The 20,326-nt window shown below is 40.4% G+C and overlaps 1 protein-coding gene across 11 annotated transcripts in view; it reads left to right on the top strand.

The window, feature by feature from the left end:
- Positions 1–20,326, top strand: part of PAG1 (phosphoprotein membrane anchor with glycosphingolipid microdomains 1) — a 140,368-nt gene that overhangs the window by 27,915 nt on the left and 92,127 nt on the right. For 3 of the 11 annotated variants that reach the window (XR_013397315.1, XM_077943846.1, XM_077943848.1), the window contains exons 2-3: positions 6,034–6,123; positions 14,424–14,482. The gene's annotated coding sequence lies outside the window, so the exon portion shown is untranslated. The other 8 variants (XR_013397313.1, XM_077943844.1, XM_077943850.1 and 5 more) reach the window with 4 other exon arrangements.

The following is a 20,326-nucleotide window of genomic DNA, read 5'->3' as shown; positions in this document are numbered from 1 at the left end:
CCAGCCCTCACCACTGGGTAGTGTCGCAGAAAACTGAGTCGGGAGCCAAGGCTTTCATTTCTGCTGCGTAGTAACAAAAGCCTCCACCCCAACCCCATGTAAGTAGAAACCACATGCAGAACCTGGGTTTCTACTCTCCCCAGTTCTTGACGGTAATAAGGAGCCCTTTTCCTCTCCGACTGTGGAAGTGTCAGTGGACATCATGTGGGAACCAGAAACACTGCTTCTCCCAGCCAGGAAGTATTGTTGGAGACCCGATGGAGAGCCGGAACTCCCACCCCTACCTAGCAGTAAGAATGCATCAGCCTCAGGTATCAGGGGAGGTGTAGTAGGGAACCTGATTCAACCCTAGTCATCAGGATAACCAGCAATAATAACACAGTCTCCCCATTCCCTTGTTGGAGTGGTAACAGAGGAAAGCAACTAAAATAGAAAGTTTAAGTAAGATCCAGAGTCTCATAACATAATACCCAAAATGTTTCAATGAAAAAAATCACTTGTTATACCAAAAACCAGAAAGATCTCACAATGAATGAAGAAAAAAAAAAAGGCAGTCAACAGAGGCCAGCACCAAAATGACAGGGATGTTAGACTTGTCTGCTAAGGATTTTAAAACAGCCATCATAAAAATGCATCATTGAGGAATTCTGAACATGCTGGATGCAAATGACAAAATAGAAACTTCAGGAAATAAATAGGAAATATAATGAAGAACCTAGTGAGCATCTTAGAACAGAAAAATACAGTAACCAAAATAAAAATCTCAGTGCATGGGCTAGACAACAGAATGCAGGGGTCAGGGGAAAGAATCAGTAAAGAGAGAACCATCAAAATTATTCTGTCTCAACACTAGAAAGAAAATAGAATATAGAGCCTCAAGGACCTGTGGAACTACACTTGACATCTATCTCTTGTGTCATTAGAGTCCCTTAAGCATAGGAAGAGGGAGGGGCTGGAAAAGTACTTGAGAAATCATAGCTGAAGACTTGCCACATTTAACAAAAGACTGAACCCTACAGATAAAAGGAGATGAGCACAGTAGGCCGAATAATGGCTCCCCCACCAATGATGTTCACGTCTTGATTCCCAGAACCAGTGAACCAGGTTCTTTTTTTATTTTTATTTTTTAATGTGGTAAAAGGGATTTTGCAGAGGTAAGTAATTTCAGGATTTTTTTTTTTTTTCTTTTTGAGACAGAGTCTCGCTCTGTTGCCCAGGCTGGAGCACAATGGCACAGTCTCGGCTCACTGCAACTTCTGCCTGCTGGGTTCAAGTAATTCTTGTGCCTCAGCCTCCCGAGTAGCTGGGACTACAGGCGTGTGCCATCGTGCCCGGTTGATTTTTGTATTTTTAGTAGAGATGGGGTTCCGCTGTGTTGGCCAGGCTGTTCGTGAACTCCTGACCTCAGGTGATCTGCCTACCTCGGCCTCCCAAAGTGCTGGGATTACAGGCGTGAGCCACTGCACCCAGCCAAGGATTTTGAGATACAGCAGTTGCACTCCTCAGCATTTAATCCCAGAGAAATAAAGATACATTCTCACAAAAACCTGTGTATTAATGCTTATAGCAACCTTATTTGTAATAGTCAAAACTGAAAATAACTCAAATGTCCTTTAATGGATGAGTGGCTAAACAAACCAGTACATCCGTATCATGGAATACTACTCCACAATAAAACAGAGGAGCTATTGATATATGCAACAGCTAGTGTGAATCTCTGGAGAGCCATGCTGTGTGAGTAAGGCCAGTCCCAAATGGCTACATGTAACATGACTCAATTTATATAACATTCTTTAAGTGATAAAATCGTACAGATAGAGATGAGATTCATGATTGCTAGGAGTTAAGGATGTGGTGGGGCAGGAGGGAAGTGGGTGGGCCTACAGAAGGGCAACATGAGTAATACTTGGTGATGGAAGTGTTCTATATATTTCCTCTATTAATGTGTATGCCTTAGTTGTAATATTGTACTATAGTGTTTCAAGAAGTTACCAGCGAGGGAAACTGAGCAGTGGGTACGTGAGATCCCTCTTTATTATAAGTAATGGCTTGTGAATCTATAACTAAAATTTTAAAATTTAATTTAAAAACTAAAATAACTTTTTAAAATTTCTTGTAACTACATCAATTTGAAAACACAATGCTATACCATATATAAAGAACTTTACATATCCAAGTTCAGAAAGATGTTAGTACAAAGTTGCCTCTTCTGAAGTCTGTTTTTTTGTTGTTTTTTTGTTTTTTTTTTTGCTTGGGGATTGGGAAGGAAGGTGAGGGATTCTGTTTTATCAATCATATATGTTAAAAATAGATAATATTTGTTAACTCCTAAATACCCTGTGAGGTCAGCATTATTGTAAAGAAAAACACACTGAGACACAGGGAGGTGGAATGATTTGCCCTGATGAGTAGTGAGGCCACATTTGGACTCGACAGTCTGGTCCCAAAGTCTGCATCCTTTCCTAGTGACTATACTCTTTGGCCTATCTACATAGACTATTAGTATCCAAGTATCTTTCTGCAGCAGGACACTCACCTCAGAAAGTTTAAGCACTTTTCCTAGGTCACAGAGTCATAGCTGTGGGACTGAAAGTCAAGACCTTTCCTATCAAAATCCCATCCTACTCACACCTGGGAGAAGCCATATTCCAAATGGCCCTCAGACCTGATCCTCAAGCATATTTTGTCTGCCCACTTAGTGCTGGGCAGTAGATTATTCACATTAGCAGTATATATTTAGACATTGTGAGATAATAAAAATCCAGGCTTCTAGCTTCTCAGGAAAAATAAGAAAATCTGCCAACACTGGGTTTACATTCTAAATTCTCCCAAAGGAGTTAGATATAGGATGTTTAGGGACTGCCTCTTTAATTGAGGTTGTTTGCCTCTGTCCTTACAACTCCTTACCCAGAAACCACAGCCAACCATCAGCTGGTTTTTATTGTGCAACACTGTTGTTTTTCTTAGAGTAGAGGAAATGCCTCTGCCCACCTCACACCAAATCATGGCTTTTACGTTTTACCTTTTATCTTGGCAATTTGGGGGGTTGTATTCTTCCTGATTATAAACTACTTAAAGTTATATTTCTGAAAATCTCCATTATTAGTGGATTTGCAGTTATTAAACTCAAGACTCCCATAGAATTGAAGGTGCTGAAATCACTAGTCCGTTGATGAAGACTAGTCACTAAAACAAAATAGGCATACAGGAAATAGAATATGTCTCCTTCAATATTTCTTAAATTAGAAATTATGAGTATTGCACAGTCACTCTGTTTATTGCTACAATTGCTTTAACATTCCTTTCTAGAGACTTTCTAGTAGTTTATCTGGAGATTCAATGAGGTGCTTATAAATTGATTTTGTGCCAGGTGCAGTGGCTCATGCCTATAATCCCAGCACTTTGGGAGGCCTTGATGGGAGGATCACTTGAGCCCAGGAGTTTGAGACCAGCCTGGGCAAGATGGCAAAACTCAACCTCTACAGAAAATTTTAAAAATTATCCGGGCATGGTGGTATGTGCCTATAGTCCCAGCTACTTGGGAGGCTGAAGTGGGAGAATCACTTGAACCTGGGAGGTTGAGGCTACAGTGAGCCATGGTCGTGCCACTGTACTCTAGCCTGAGCAACAGAGCGAGACCCTGTCTCAAAGTAAATAAATAAATAAATAAATAAATAAATAAATAAATAAGTGAAATAAATTGATTTTGCTTCTTGGCATGTGATATGCATAATAATAATAAATATTTCTTCTCTGTCTGGCTTTCTACTGAAGTATTTTCAGTTCTACAGTTCAAGGCCCCTCCACCCTTGTTGGCCTTTCTCTTAAGGGGCCCAACTCTGAGTGTCTCTCCTGAGTCTCATATGCTCAGTGTGAAATAGTTGACCAAGTAGGAAATGGAAGTAAAGAATTTCGCAGAAGGGGAATTTGCCATGAGGGAAGGGTTAATAAGTTATTCCTGTTGATAGTCTTTGTAGTGCCTAGCACATTCTCATTACAGAGTAGACGCCCAGAAGTGAAATGATTATGTTTGACGTTGAACGCCTAAGTAATTCATATTGTCTGAGGATAATAATCCTGCAAATTATATTACAGTCAGAAGTGTTTTTGGTTTTTTCTTTCCAATCGAGGAGTAGATACTGGAGGCTGCCTTGTTTGCGTGAGTGGTGTTGGGATGACCTTCCAGGCTGGGCATGTGATTCCTGAAGAAGTGGCTACTTGTTGGCTCCCGTATGAATGCAGAAACTAGTGTTTGAGCTGATAGAAAGAAAGAGGGGGGAATCAGGGAATGGAGAGGCTGCTTGGGATGGAATCTGTAGACTCTTCCTGTCCGACCTCTGGTTGCTAATCTGTGTTATCGTTACTTGAAGGGGAGGCCTGCGAAGGTTGAGTCCTGGCTAGGATTTCACCAGACCAGGAGATCAGTGACTTCTTAGCTTATAATTCCACTGTAGGTGGAACTCTAGCATTTGCAGGCAAGATGGAAGATAAGGAAGTGGGTGAAGGGGTGAAAAATGAAATAAATATTGAATAAAGCATCTGTACTCTAGAACCAGACCGTGTGTTTTTAGTTTCTGCCTCACTCTGCCATACTACTGTGTAACCTTGAGCAAATAAGTGATTTTTGAATGCTTCAGTTTCCTCGTGTGTGAAATGGGAATAATAATAGTGTTTCCCTCCTAGTGTAAACAGCCAGTAAGTAGCAGCATCTCTGCACTGGACAATTTTTTTTTTTTTTTTTTTGGTCAATTGCTCTTTTTATTCTGTACCTACAATGTCATCTAAATAGCCTGTCCCTTAGTGTATGGAGTCAGGAGCCTAAGAAGAAATTTCGAGAAAATAAGGAAGGATAAAGGAATAATAAGCAAGGATAAAGGATTGCCTGCATTTGAGATCCTTGTCAATGTGTGTTTTCTCCAAAGAAAACGTGTCTGTTTTCCAAAGAAACTTAGATGTTCCTCTTTGGAGAACCTGTTTCCAACCTTAGATGATTTTTCAGGTTCAGTCTGTGTGCTAAACCCAAATCTTCTCATTTCCAAAGCATATCTGTTTATGACTTATAATATGTTAGGAAGGTATTTTGCCCTGGTGAAGAAGGCCTTAGTTCTTATCCCTACTTAACTAAGGGATAGAGAAGAAAAACCTTCAAATTTCAATGAAATTGATTGACCTCAATTCTTTCTAGATATTTGTCTACCAAATGTCTTTAGTAGTAGGTTTTAATACTTTTGCAGCTGATTTTATTAAACACATTAAAAGTTTAAGCCCACTTAACTCAATAAATAAGCATATGAAAAATCACATACAACTAAGTACTTCAAACCCAGAAACTCTGGCACTGAAGAAGATAAATTAGCGGACACATTCTATGTACTTTCCTACTTCTGTACCTCAAGACATTTGCTGAGTACATTTATAACAATGATCATGTCAGAAATAATACATGGATTTGTATTGATCCATTTCATTTACGTGGGTTTGATCCCAAATGATAGGATGATGTTCTCTTATGAAGGTCATGCCTTGAGGGAGAGGAGAGTGGCTTTTAAGTAAGCCTGTCCCGTTCTCACTCTCTTTGATAGGGTGGTCTCTCCCAGGGTTTATTTAGGAAGTGATGGAACACAGGTCAGTCTGTCCTTGTCTCTAACCAATCTGAACATTTCGCTTTTAGCAAAATTTTCATATTATTTTCAATCCATTACTCCACATCTTGTGTTATTTATTTGGTTAATCTCTGCTGGTTTTAAGGCATATCTTCTTCAAGACAGCATTTTTCTTTTATATCCAACAAATTCCTTTCAGATTTCTAAATGTTAAAAAAAAAACTTAGTTGTGGACAAAAGTATAGCCAATCTCTTTACACCTGAAGAAATTAATGTTTTTTCCATAAAAGTTATATGTTAGGAGGGTGACAATTAGTATTCAAATGTGAGTGAGAAAAAGAATAAAGACTGAGGCAAACAAATATTACCATTATTGCAGTGTTCCCTGCAATCTGTGGGTTGTTATTAATTTACAGCTTTGTTCCCATAGGCCCACAGAAGAGAAATGCAAGGAGGAGTACTCCTGAAGGAGAAGAGGCTGTAGAAGGTTGGAATAGAGAGCAACAAATCCCAGGTCAAGGTATGGAAGGGCTTACAAATCACTTAGCCTGTCTGGGTCCCAAACTTTCTCAACTCTAAAATGAAGCAGTTGACCTTGATGGTTCTCTAGTTGGTGCCTCTTAGACTTCAATGTACATCCTGTTAAATGTGCAGATTCTGACTCAGTAGGTGTGGAGCGAGGTCCAGGGTTTGCCTTTCTAATGAGTTCCTGGGTGGTGCCAATGCTGCTGGTCTGCAGATCACACACTGTTTAGCAAGCTCTGCACGATTTCTAAGCTCAAGCTTCCATTAACTGTACGATTCTATGAACGTGCAGTCGGCTGACATTTTAGAAAAGACAGGAAGGTTTCATGAAACATGCCTACCATGGTATTAAGCATTCTTATTCTTCATAATCATCTTCATCAAAAACTCTTTAAGTGCCTAATTATGCACAACAGCTTCCCATGCTTTACAGAAGAACTAAGTAGATTTGGTCTTTGCCTTATCAGACTTGACAACCTAAGACAGAGAAATATGCCTAGAGACAATAATAAATATTGAGGCGGTAATAAATATTGAATAATAAATGTTCACCCAGATATAGAACACAATAAAATTTTTAAAAAGTATGTACTTAGCATGGGCCCTAGGATATTTATTTTCTTACAGCTTGTCTTCCTTTCAAAATCTGAGGAACCAAAGAAGTTGCCCTATAATTTTTACATAAAAGCAAGAGATTTCTCTTTCTATTTTGCAGATGGGGGTTGGAAATGGGAAGATCAGTTTCTCAGGCTACTTTTAATGTTGTTGTTTGCTCTGTTTTGGCCTCACTGACTTAAAAAGAAATATTTTATTAGCCCTGAACGCCTAACCCTGATTACCATATGCAGATGCCTTGGCTAGACTTTGTGCTTCTCAGCACTGTGTGTGTACACAGGCTTATTAAATTAACCTCAGCTCCTCCTACCCAAGAACCGCAGGCCCATCTAGTCACCCTCACACCATCCTTGGGAAGCAAAGGAGGCAGAGCTGGACATTGTTGTCTCTGAATCATGGGCTGTTAGGTGATGCTGAGAAGGAAACTGGTGTGTCCAAAGCCTTGTGATAATTCACATGGGAAGCTGTGGATTTGGTTCTGTTTCTTCTGTACACATTTGCATTTGCTGAACTGACCTGAGGACTTGATCTACCTTGGTGTGGGAAAGGATCAGATGAGAGGTCATTGCTGGCATTTTCTCCTGACAGCAAAACAGGTTCTGTTCCTGGAGGCCAGGTCACCAACCAACAGAGATTGTGTTCAGGTACCATGGTGATGAGCCAGTTTGTTATAACTGTACCGCAGGTTAGCAGAGTGATGCCAAGATGGCTCATTTCATTGATTGTTGTAGCTTAGCAAGAGCTACAAGAATTTTCACAGATCTAGAAAATGGTCACATCTAAGCAAGGGTCTCTGTATCAGATATTTACCAATAGTGAGATTAGAGACCCTTGTTTACACCTTCTCAACTTAAGTAGGCACATATAATATTTAGTAATGACTATGTGTATGCTCAGAGATGTGGGAATGTGGAGGGAGCTGTGTGTGCCACACTCTTGGGCTTTAGCTGTGTGTTATCCTGTGTATGTGCATGAGGAGTCGCTGTGGAATCAGGTGTACTTGGGTTTGAAACTTGGCTCCACCACTCACTGGCTGTGTCATTTCACATTTCTAGGCCTCAGTTTCCCCATCTGTAGGACCAGCATAACAATAGTATGAATCCCATAGAATTCTTGTGAGCATTAAATAAGATGAGGATGTATGGAATGCATAGCATGGTGTCTGCAAATAGTACTTGATGATTATTAGTAATTGTAGTTAAACTCATACGTGACAGCATCTGAAATCATTTGTCTTGAAAGAAGCTAAAGATTCTAAATTATTTCACATGCAAGTGTTTGTACAGGAGGTTGTGTCTGGGTTCATGAAAATATCACACTTTTTATTAGGAGTAAAGATTGTAAGGAGGCAAAGCCTCCATTAGCTAGACTCAACCTCTTCTTTCACTCTAATGTCATATACAACTGTTTTCTCTTTTTTATAAAATTATAAAGAGGCAAGTCAGTCTACTCATACTAGAAGATACAAAACCCTGAATAATTATTATAGCAGAAAGCTAAACTTCTAAAAAGCCACAAATGGCAATACTATACATTTTGCATTAGTGTCTTGGAATAGATCTGTATGGGCACATGGAATTACACAGGCTGAATTGGGGACACTAAGTATCTGGTTGCCTTCTCGCAGGCAAACTGGAGTGGAGATGGGTACCTGGTTGCAGGAAGTAAGGAGGTCTCTTTTGCCTACAGACAGGGAGGGAAAGCTAACCAACATTTGGAGGAGCAGCGTTCTTTGGGAAATTGAATTTCAAGCCCGCTAACCATATCATAAGACTGCAAGGCCTGGCAGAACAAGAGCATCAGGCAGCTGGATGGAAACCCAAGAAACCAAAATGAACAATTTAAAGTGGAGCTGTTTGAAGGGGAAACAGAGCCCCAGGGAATTTCCTAACCTCAGAATGCTATTCACTAGCCCTTTTTTATAGGGTGTCTGTGGCTTCTGGTTGCCTGCAAATTGAGCCAGCATGGTGCAGATGTGACAGTGGTTTAAGGCTGTTTTTCCCCGAATTTAGTGTGAATCACCTGGGGATCTTATTAGAATGCAGAGTCTGACTCAGTAGATCTGAGGTAGGATCGGAGATTCTGCCATTTTTAACAAGTCCCCAGATATTGCAGAAGCTGCTGGTCCTGGGGCCATACTTTAAGTAGCAAGCGCCTAATCCACTCTCTCCCCAACCATTCCATCCTCTGATCACCACCTTCTGTCTCCTATCCTCTGTACCTTAACTCCAACCATTCATGGCCCACCAGTACTCACCATCCAGTGATCCCACTAATTTTCATTGTCTGTCACCTCTCCAGTTCTCCTTTCCTAGTTATCTAGCTTAGATTCCATGATCTCGTGTTATAATTATTCTTTTGCATCCACCCTCAGGTTCTTTGCTGCTCCCTCTTTCGTCATGATCCTCACTGGCAAAACCCCGACCCTGCGTAACACAGCTCTCTCCCCATGCCACATCTTCACCTACACTGGTGAGTGCGGCTGAAGGAGCACACATCACTGTGCACACAGGTTCCACTTTCATCTCAGCGGGTCCCTGTGCTGCTATTCTGTTTACTCTTCCCCTTTTCTGGATCATCTTCTTGTGCCCTCTCCTCAAACCTCAAATACCTCCCTCTCCATCCTCATTCTCAGCTGGTAATCTTGCTACCTTCCCTGGATCACATGTCTGCACGTGTGCCCACACCTGGCCGGTGCTCTCCTGCAGTGGGCATGGAAGCACCAGGCGTGCTGTAGCTCTCTGAGGGGTGCCCAAGGTGGGCACATGGAGGGGCCAGTGGAACCAGCCCCTTCTGACCTGCCTCACCCCAACCTTCAGGTCTGTGCTCAACCAACATTTTCTCAGTGATGCCTTTCCTGACTCCCCAACTCAAAGCAGTGCCCACTCCCCAGGCAGTTGCTACCCCCATAGCGCCTCTGTGGTTTTCTTCAGTGATGATCACAGCTGTTCTGCTAGATGGCGGGTTTGTTTCCCACCTCCACTAGAAAGGGATGTGAAGGACCTCTTCAAGGAGAACTACAAACCACTGCTCAGTGAAATAAAAGAGGACACAAACAAATGGAAGAACATTCCATGCTCATGGATAAGAAGAATCAATATTGTGAAAATGGCCATACCGCCCAAGGTAATTTATAGATTCAGTGCCATCCCTATCAAGCTACAAATGACTTTCTTCACAGAATTGGAAAAAACTACTTTAAAGTTCATATGAAACCAAAAAAGAGCCCACATTGCCAAGACAATCCTAAGCCAAAAGAACAAAGCTGGAGGCATCATGCAGCCTGACTTCAAACTATGCTACAAGGCTACAGTAACCAAAACAGCATGGTACTGGTATCAAAACAGAGATATAGACTGATGGAACAGAACAGAGCCCTCAGAATTAATACCACACATCTGTAACCATCTGATCTTTGACAAACCTGACAAAAACAAGAAACGGGGAAAGGATTCCCTATTTAATAAATGGTGCTGGGAAAACTGGCTAGCCATATGAAGAAAGCTGAAACTGGATCCCTTCCTTACACCTTATACAAAAATTAATTCAAGATGGATTAGAGACTTAAATGTTAGACCTAAAATCATAAAAACCCTAGAAGAAAACCTAGGCAATACCATTCAGAACATAGGCATGCACAAGGACTTCATGTCTAAAACACCAAAAGCAATGGCAACAAAAGCCAAAATTGACAAATGGGATCTAATTAAACTAAAGATCTTCTGCACTGCAAAAAAACACTACCATCAGAGTGAACAGGCAACCTACAGAATGGGAGAAAATATTTGCAATCTACCCATCTGACAAAGGGCTAATATCCAGAAACTACATAGAGCTTTAATAAATTTACAAGAAAAAAATCAAACAACCCCATCAAAATGTGGGCAAAGGATATGAACAGACACTTCTCAAAAGAAGACATTTATGCAGCCAACAGATGCATGAAAAAATGCTCATCATCACTGGCCATCAGAAAAATGCAAATGAAAACCACAATGAGATACCATCTCACACCAGTTAGAATGGCAATCATTAAAAAGTCAGGAAACAACAGGTCCTGGAGAGGATATGAAGAAATAGGAACTGTTTTTTACACTGTTGGTGGGACTGTAAACTAGTTCAGCCATTGTGGAAGAGAGTGTGGCGATTCCTCAAGGGTCTAGAACTAGAAATACTATTTGACCCAGCCATCCCATTACTGTGTATATACCCAAAGGATTATAAATCATGCTGCTATAAAGACACATGCACACATATGTTTATTGTGGTACTATTCACAATAGCAAGGACTTGGAACCAACCCAGATGTCCATCAATGATAGACTGGATTAAGAAAATGTGGCACATATACACCATGGAATACTATGCAGTCATAAAAAAGGATGAGTTCGAGTCCTTTGTAGGGACATGGATGAAGCTGGAAACCATCATTCTGAGCAAACTCACAAGGACAGAAAACCAAACACCACATGTTTTCACTGATAGGTGGGAATTGAACAATGAGTACACTTGGACACAGGATGGGGAACATCACACACCAGGGCCTGTCGTGGGGTGGGAGAATGGGGGAGGGATAACATTAGGAGATAAACCTAATGTAAATGATGAGTTAATGGGTGCAGCACACCAACATGGCACATATGTTGTACACATGTGTTGTACACATATGTTGTACACATATGTTGTACACATATGCTGTATACATATGTTGTATACATATGTTGTATACATATGTAACAAACCTGCACTTTGTGCACATGTACCCTAGAACTTAAAGTATAATAATAAGAAGAAAGAAAGAAAGAAAATGTGCTGATCATTCTCAAGGAGTCAGGTGTTCAGTCTACTGAAAGTGAAGGAAAGGCATATCTAGCAATACTTTTTATTTTGTTGTGAAGAGTTCTGCTTTTAATAACATTGTCAGCATGCACTAAATCATTGCTTCTCAAGGTTTAGAGCTGCTGTGACGCAGAGAAAAGCACAGGGTGTTTTGTGCTTATTGAATAAGATAGCTGACCTCATGCAGGGCCAAGAATACAACAGATGCTTTTTACATACACCCACTCCCTCATCTATGCCTTTTCCAGTGGTCCCCATCCACATTACTGTTTTTCTGCATGATATGAAAGTTAAGATATAAATATGAGAGTATGTGAGTGTGTGTTTCTGTTTAAGAGATGCCGTAGCTCTGTCGCCCAGACTGGAGTGTAGTGGTACAACATAGCTCACTGCAGCCTCCAAATTCTGGGGTCAAGCAATCCTGCCACTTCAGCCTCCTCAGGAGCTGGCATTATAGGTGTGAGCCACTATGCTCAGATTATTGTGTTTTAATAAGTCATCATTCATTTTAGACCAGTGATTTTCAACTTGGGAATGATTTTGCTCCTAAGGGGACATTTGTTGAAGTCTGGAGACATTTTTGTTTATTACAACTCAGGGCAGGAAATGCTAGCCCCTCAAAACAAAGAATTCTCTAGCCCCAAATGTCAGCAAGGGCAAGGTTGAAAGTCCTGTTTTAGAGCATGTACTTTACATTGGTGTTTATAGTTATTTCCTCATTGGATTCTAAATAAAGGAAGGAGAGGACTGAGAAGGATGTGACCGGCTGAAGACACAGTGGAACAGGAGGTTGGAACAAGTTGGAGGACCCACCTTTCAGGTGCCAGGATTCACCCACTCTTTACAAGCACACTGCAGTTTCCAGCTTAAAAACAAGTGCTCTATTAGATATACTCACTAGCAAAACCCCAACCCTGTATAACCCAGCTCTCTCCCCATGCCACGTCTTCACCTACACTGGTGAGCGCGGCTGAAGGAGCACACATCTCAGTGGGTCCCTGTGCCCCTAGTCTATTCACTCTTCTATATTGATTGGTTAGCCTCTAAAACAGACAGGGTGGCAGAGGCATGGAGGACTCAGGAGGGCAGTGAGGATGATGAGATGACACTGGAAAGGCTGGGCACTATGAAAGGGAGATTGCCACAATGCCAGGGGTTTGGGTTTTATCACAAGGGATGGTTGGAGAATAAGCACGAATGGTGCCCTCCAGAGCCAAACTATCCTACTCTTTTCTGTACTGTAATCACAACCTGTTCATACTCCTCTTATCCCTTGTGTCTCTCTGTATTGTGCTACTTACTTGTAACTTGGGCTCCTGAACTGGGCCTTATTATCTTTGCCTTTGTGTGCCCCTTGTGTATAGCACAGAGATTTATCAGTGAGTGTTTATTAAACAGATTTGGCAGTGTTTTAGACACCACTAGCAGCCTCTCAAAATAGTTTTCTCCACTTTTGAACATTTGGGTACTATTTGGGTACTATTCCCAAATACTTGTTTCCAATGCAGTTGTTTAGAGCTTGAAATGCATCCTCCTGGTTTTATAAATGATAGGTTTTCAGACTGGTGAGGAAATGTCCCGGCACCCACAGTGTTGCTGAGCCATAGTGCTTAGTAGCTCAGGATGGGGGATTTCCCAGCAAAAGGCCAAGAGAAGAGAGTGTCCATTGCCTTTCTTTGTTGCATGTGGACTCGGCAAATGTGTTCTTTACTATTCTACTGCCTCTCTGGCATGGAACCTCCTCTCGCCTTCTGCTGCGCTTTTCTCTTTTCTCATATTCGAGTGGCTTTTAGACTACATGGGTTAAGAGTCTGGGGGTTCCTGTGTTGCTGGACCTGTGGAGTCTGACACTGGAGATCAGGGAGGAATTACCACCTTGCTTGTTGTCGGCTTGACTCTTTGGTCTTTCAAATGTTGTTTTGCTTTTCATTTCTTCTAAGAAATAGCTTTCTTTTCTCTTTTAAACTTTACCAAAAAAGAGAAGAGGGGAGAGGAGGCACCAATTTCCCTCAGTGGATATTTCTCTAGAGAAAATTCAGTCTTGTTATTAGGTTCATTCTTTAACTACCCATGCTTTTTACTTCCACTTAGCATATTTTCAGATGTCTACTTAGATACACAGTTCTACAAAAACAGAATTTTCGATTTGAGATTACATTCCTCAAACTCAAATCACACTTATTCTTGGAGAAGTGATCTTTATAAGTGATAGTTTTATTTTTAAGCATAAGAAGCCATGTTAACAAAAATACAGCATATTTCAAGATGAAGACATTAAATAATATAGCTAAATATAACAATTATCACATGTCTGCACACAATTTGGTTTCACCTTTTTTTTTTTTTTTTTTTTTTTTGCTGAAAAGACTGTCATCTTCTTGAGGCATGCAACCAGTTTTGTTTTTGCTTAATCCATGTACATTACACATGGGCTGTAGAGGTCTGTGTTTGAGGTGTGCAGGTGCAGTGCTGTTGATAAACCCTAGTTACTGTTATCATTGGTGCAAATGAGTTAGAAGGCAGCAATGATTAAAACGAAGTATGGACATAATTTATTACTACATGCTATTAATGCCATCATTTTTACTTTTCTGCATGTAGAAAATTAGGAATAACATATAGGTCTGGGATTTTAAGAGCAAGTTTTAGCTTTTGCTTTTTAACATTCTTTTATTATAGTATTAAAGCAGTAAAGGCTAATTAAATCATCATTTTTCAGTTGCTTACTATTGGCCAAATCTTAAATAAGTAAATGACAAGATGATCATTTTACCCTTAACTGTTGCAGTTTTAATCCAGTTCCGAATTTTGAAATTGTTTTCTCTTGTGTTTCTTTTCCAGAAAACACGAGGTTGTTCTCCTATTTCAGCAGTTGGCTGCAACTTCATTGCTGGGAAACGGTGATTTCAAAGTATTTATTTATCTGGTTTATTCTACATTATTACTCATTCAAACTGGCTTTTAGTTTAACTTTGCATGCATCAGTTGTTGATTTGGAGACTCTGTTTGGGTTAACTCTACAGACACACAGCTTCTAAGCTGAAAAACGTCCAGGGTATGAGCTAGTCTGATTTGAATTTAGCACCTTAGGTCTTCTGCAATAGAAACGAAGACGCCAGTGGGTATACTTCCTACAACATGGTGTTTCCGTTTGATTGGTGGTAAGCCCATCCGTGGCTGAGCTTTGTAAAGCCTCTGTGAAGTTGGGCTAAATGCCTACTCTGTCTCAATCTCTTTCCTCATCTTTGAGACAGGGATAATAATTGGATAGTCTCATAGGCTTGATAGAGAGATTAATAGGATACACAGTGCTCACTGCCACCACTACCAAAAAGATATGAGACTCTGTTTTTGGTTATCATTATTCATGGTATTAATAATCTCATTTTGTGCTGATGATAAAGTTATGTTAATAATTCCTTAATGACCTTGGGTCATCTTCTGTGAACAGACCAAATGCAGAAAAAACCATTCAGACTAAATGAACAGGTTAACACAAAGACATTCTGTATTTTATTTTAGGAATTAGTTTACTACAATGATTATTAGTTTTTATAATGAATCCTGGACTTCGAAGCACTATGTCCACCCATTTGAAATATTTATTTTACAAACCTCTAGAGTTGTGGCCTGCCCGACTCATATTCATTTTAAATCATTATCCAGTTCCTATATGGCCTGGAAAGGAATTCATCTGGTCTAAGTTTTCCCCATCTTTTCACCAAAGGAATCTTGTAAAGTAGGCCACTGTCTTTTAATTAAATCTCTGCTTCAACTTACTGAGAAATTCCTTCTCTTGCCAGAGTAACCCTTTCCTCTTAGGAGAGCAGGGAGCTATTTCAGGGTTATTTTGGTTCCCCTCTGAGGCCACAGTCTTTCTAAACATAACTGCAGATCCTGGAAATCAGCCTGCCTTTTGTTAGTTAACTTAGGCTAAAGAATTAAGACCTTTGATTATCCACACTCTAAAAACGCCTTCCTCTGATCTCCTAATATTTGACAAGAATCTCGATTCAGGGATTAGACATTTTCTCTAATGCATTTCCATTTCCACTAGAGCTGCTCGCCTTACACACATTATTATGGCCTGAAATGTAGAGCATTTTCCAGTTGGGGGTAATTAAGATTTAACTCAAGAATCTATATATTTTAGAATAGGCATCACATGCTTCTGTAGTAGAATCGCATTCCTCCCAATTTCTGGAAAGCATTGTGTGGTACTTTTTTGTACGTGGCTGACTTCTTGAGTTTTACTCCATCTGACCCTCCTATAGAAGCTAAGCTTGAGGGCAACGTTTATATTTTATTTTAGTACCTACAACATCTAATAAATGCCTGGAGCATAGTAACACACCGTGGATGTTCTAATTTATTTAAATGAATATATCTCTGACACTGTAATAAAGAAGATAGAATTCATGAAAAGTAATTTATCTCCAGCTGTGCTTTTTTTCTGACTAAATATAAGCATTCTTCTCAACAATGATGCTTTGCTTGTTATTTTTGCTACATTAAAGAAGAGCCACCAAAACCAATTTATGTCCCCTTTCCCTCTTCTGCTGAGATCAGAACTAACATGATGGCTACATTCTTTTGAAACTTGTAATTGTGTATCATTGCCAGAGTGGAAGTAGATTCAGACAGTATCCGCACCAAATTTAGTGGTAATAGTAGCGACTTTATGATGTTTTAATTTGAAATTCAAAATTTAAAATTGCCCCAACCCATTTTCGGGCTTCCAGTGTGCCTGTGCCTTGGAAATATATTTGAAACTTCCAGAGTTGTTCTTTCCAGTTATTAGAAGCATAAGCAAAGCAGGCTGGGTGTGGTGGCTCACACCTGTAATCCCAGCACTCTAGGAGGCCAAGGCGAGCAGATCACTTGAGGCCAGGAGTTCGAGACCAGCCTGGCCAACATGGTGAAACCCTGTATTTACTAAAAATATAAAAATTAGCTGTGCATGGTGTTGCACACCCATAATCCCAGCTACTTGGGGGGCTGAGGCACGAGAATTGCTTGAGCCCAGGAAGCAGAGGTTTCAATGAGCTAGGATTGCCCCCCAAAAAAGAGAAACACAAACAAAGAGAACACAGAATCAGCAACCATCCAGGGAGATGTGCACTCCTAAGCTGAATTAACAAATAAGTGTGTTTCTTGAGAGGCCAGAGTTAACACAATTAGTGATGAACTGCATCTTTGAGGAGCTAGGGGAAAATAATGGGATTCATTTTTAATTCAAACCAATTCTAAGCAAGAGCCTTGGCTTTCTGGAGTGGCTTTGTAATCAAAGGTTACCGCAGGGCTTGTCAGAACTTTTAACAACTGTCTCCACTGTGAAAATGGTCCTAAGTTGTAAGGTGATTGCAGAGCTGAGGAAATGATGACTCTAGACTCTAGCCAGCTTTTGTCTCGCATTTGATCTTTGGCTCACAAAGACGAGGTTAATTTCAGCATAAGCTGTTAGCTTTATTTTTTAAATCAGTCAATTTTAATAGCAGCCTGCTTATGCCCTGAAAAACATCCAAGAGCAGAAAGAAAGAGTTGGCCTGGAATATAAATAAGTGTTACAGTATAAATCTTAGCTGTCTCTAGGCCAGTAGTCAATAAAAATACTTTGCAGTCAGTCTAATTAATCTTTCATTTTCTTTTTGCTATCCTTCCTTGTGTTTACTGTGTGTGTGTGTTTTCTGAACTATAAAAGCATATACATAGTCACAATAGTTGGAAAATTTAATACTCTCAAGGAAGAAAAAATTTCCTTGTGAATCCATTACCCAAAGAGAACCATTGTTAGCATCTTGGCTGATATTTTTCCCTGAGAATTTTTCCCAACCAAACATCATAATTTTTACATTCCTCTTGGTTTTGTTTGCTTTTAGAGACAGGGTCTCACTCTGTTGCCCAGACTGGACATAGCTCACTGTTGCCTCAAACCCCTGAGCTCAAGAGATCCTCCTACCTCAATCTTCCAGGTAGCTAGGAGTACAGGCACATGCCACCATGCCTGGCTAGTTTTTTTATTTTTTGTAAAGATGGGGTGTCACCATGTTGCCCAGGCTGATCTCAAACTCCTGGGTTCAAGCGATCCTCCCACCTTGGCTTCCCAAAATGCTAGGATTGCAGGCATGAACCACCATGACCAGCCTCATATGTTTAAACTGCTTATGATGAAAAATTTTATACACACAGGAGAGAATCACTGAGTCCTTACATACTCACAGTCTAGATTCACAGAGTATCAGGATTTTGCCACCATGGCTTTACCTATCCCTTTTTTCTTTTTCTCTTTCTCTTTCCTCTTTTGAAATATCAACTAAGCTACTTTTAAGAGGAAAAGAGGACTCCTGATATTCTGAGGACTGTGGAAAGCAAGGATTTGCCTGCCAATTTCACATATTCTCACTCATCCTTTATTAGGAAGCAAAAAGTATGGTTTTACACTTCATATTGTATTGTACTTTGGGAATAAGCCGCCTTAAAGCTCAAGTCTATTGCATGCTAGATGGGTATTGATTTTTCCTCTTAAATCAATGTTTCCCTAGAGCATAGTTTTATTTATTCATAAAGCTAAGATGATGTCTGACAGGAGTTACAGCAGTGTAAATCTGTGGTGCAGGCACAATAAGAAGAGCTTTTGTAAGACTCAAAAATCCATGTTCTGATGCTAGAGGGTATCCTGATAAGCCTGAAAAAGTGCATTTGTGATGCTTCCAAGTGTAAAAGGAACATTTCAGCATATAGTTAAGTTTTACTCCTCTGTTTTCTATGCTATTTTGCAAATGGACCTAAATACATTGTGACTGAAGCCAGGCCATGATTGTGTCTGATGCACAACGGGTTGTTGGAACAGCAGGCTGGATAGAATCAAAGCTTCAGCTGCAATCTCTTGTTGACACCAAATGTCAGCTTGCTCCGGAAGGATGTAGTGGCCCTGTTGATCTGTCCCCTGTAATTCTGCTCCCTGGCCCAAAGGATGGGCACTTCTGCCCAAGGGGCGGTTAACGTGAGAGTGTTCACTTTGGGATACTTCATTCACTTTGGAATAACTCTGTGTACTTGTCGGTGTGTTATAGTACATGTAATAGCTCTCTGTATAGCTAGGCCATGTAAGTCAAGTGTAATCCTAAAAGGATACTCCTTTTGTAGATAGATAGATAGATAGATAGATAGATAGATAGATAGATAGATAGATATACACACATACATACACACACACATACATATATATACACACATATGTATAATACATAGTTTATGCTGTTTTACAAGTGTTTATGGTATAAAAATTATTGTTAGATTTTTTTAACTTAAAGAAAATATGCCCTGACTTTTCCCTCAACATTAACTGCTTTTTTTTCCTATGGTTGAAAAATGCTGCTAATGGCTAGAATGGCACCATTTAGAATTTTAAATGTCCAGTTTTTTTATTAGCTGGATTATTAGGTCTGATCTTAGCACAGTAGAACTGGCTGGAGAGTCAGGTGATGTAAAAGCTAGTTTCATTGTCCACTCTTGGCTGCTTTGTGACCTATGACGACTTTCTGAACTTCTTTGGGACATTTTGTTTATATTATTGTGTTTTTTTCCTAATTTAAATAACAGTGAGTTTGTGTGAAATTGGCAGATATTCAGTTCTTGATTTCCATAGACTTCCATACATCAGGACTCTTCCATTTGAAAGTAACTAGTTGATATTAAAAAAAAAGAAAAAGGAGAAAAGGAAGTGAAAAGAGAAAAGAAGAATGCAGAAGTGAGGATTATTTCTTCATGAAGAATAAGATTTGTTCCAGTTTTAAAAGCCCGTGACTTTCTGTGAAAAGATTTCAGATGATTAGCTCAGCTACCAGGAGCCACACAGATTTTTTAGAAATTGTGCCATTGAGGACACCAAGGGGGCCAGGGAGGACACAGCTCCAGTTAGAGGCTGGGGCCTTGAACCCCTCCCCCCTAGAGCAGCTGGTGCTCTACGAGGTCTGTGGCTGCCAGGGTGCCCAGATCCCCTTGCCAGAGGCTTGGGAGAAGCCTTGAAGGTGCTATCTCTTTGGATCTCTGCTGTTTCCTCTCCATTGGTAGCTACACTGGGAGCCTCTTCAGAGGAGGGTTCTAGGAATTAGAAGGTAAAGCGTATAAATGCCATTCACTACAGTACCTATTCTCTGCTGGTCACGGTTGTTCTCCTTTGCCTCGTCAGCCTCAGGCATGGAGATAACCTGGTGGCATGTCAGTGTCTTCGAGTTTTCCCCATTAAGCTCCAAGAGCATTGATTGCTATTCACTTCGGGAATGGATGTCTTGAGAAGATCGTAAGAACTGCTTTTGGAGGACCGAGGCTGCGGCCTCTGCTTCAGTAGAAACCCGAGGCGCCTGACATGCAGAGCACACTAGAGGACCTATCTGATGAAGAGAGAGTTGGCTGTTTGGAATCTAACCATTGATGTTAAGGTCTGTGTGCTAGGTTTTCTAACTAGCTTTAGTTAAGTCCTTCAAGGTCTTTTTTTTTTTTTACATTCTTCCAATATAATCTGCTTTATATTCTTTAATACTATGTTTTTGCTCTTTTAGCATTAATTAATTTTGCACTCCTCTAGGGAGCTGATTAGGAAGTCATCGTCCTTGACCCTGTGTTTGGTTGCTTTAGAGCAGGGGTTTTCAGCCTTTCAGGGGCCAGGCCACACAGCAGGAGGCGAGTGGTGGGCCAGCCTCCTGTCAGATCAGTGGTGGCATTAGATTCTTACAGAAGTGCGG

Source organism: Macaca mulatta, chromosome 8 (genome assembly GCF_049350105.2).
Source record: "Macaca mulatta isolate MMU2019108-1 chromosome 8, T2T-MMU8v2.0, whole genome shotgun sequence".
Classification (NCBI taxonomy): Eukaryota; Metazoa; Chordata; class Mammalia; order Primates; family Cercopithecidae; genus Macaca; species Macaca mulatta.
This window is presented reverse-complemented; position numbering and strand designations above follow the sequence as displayed.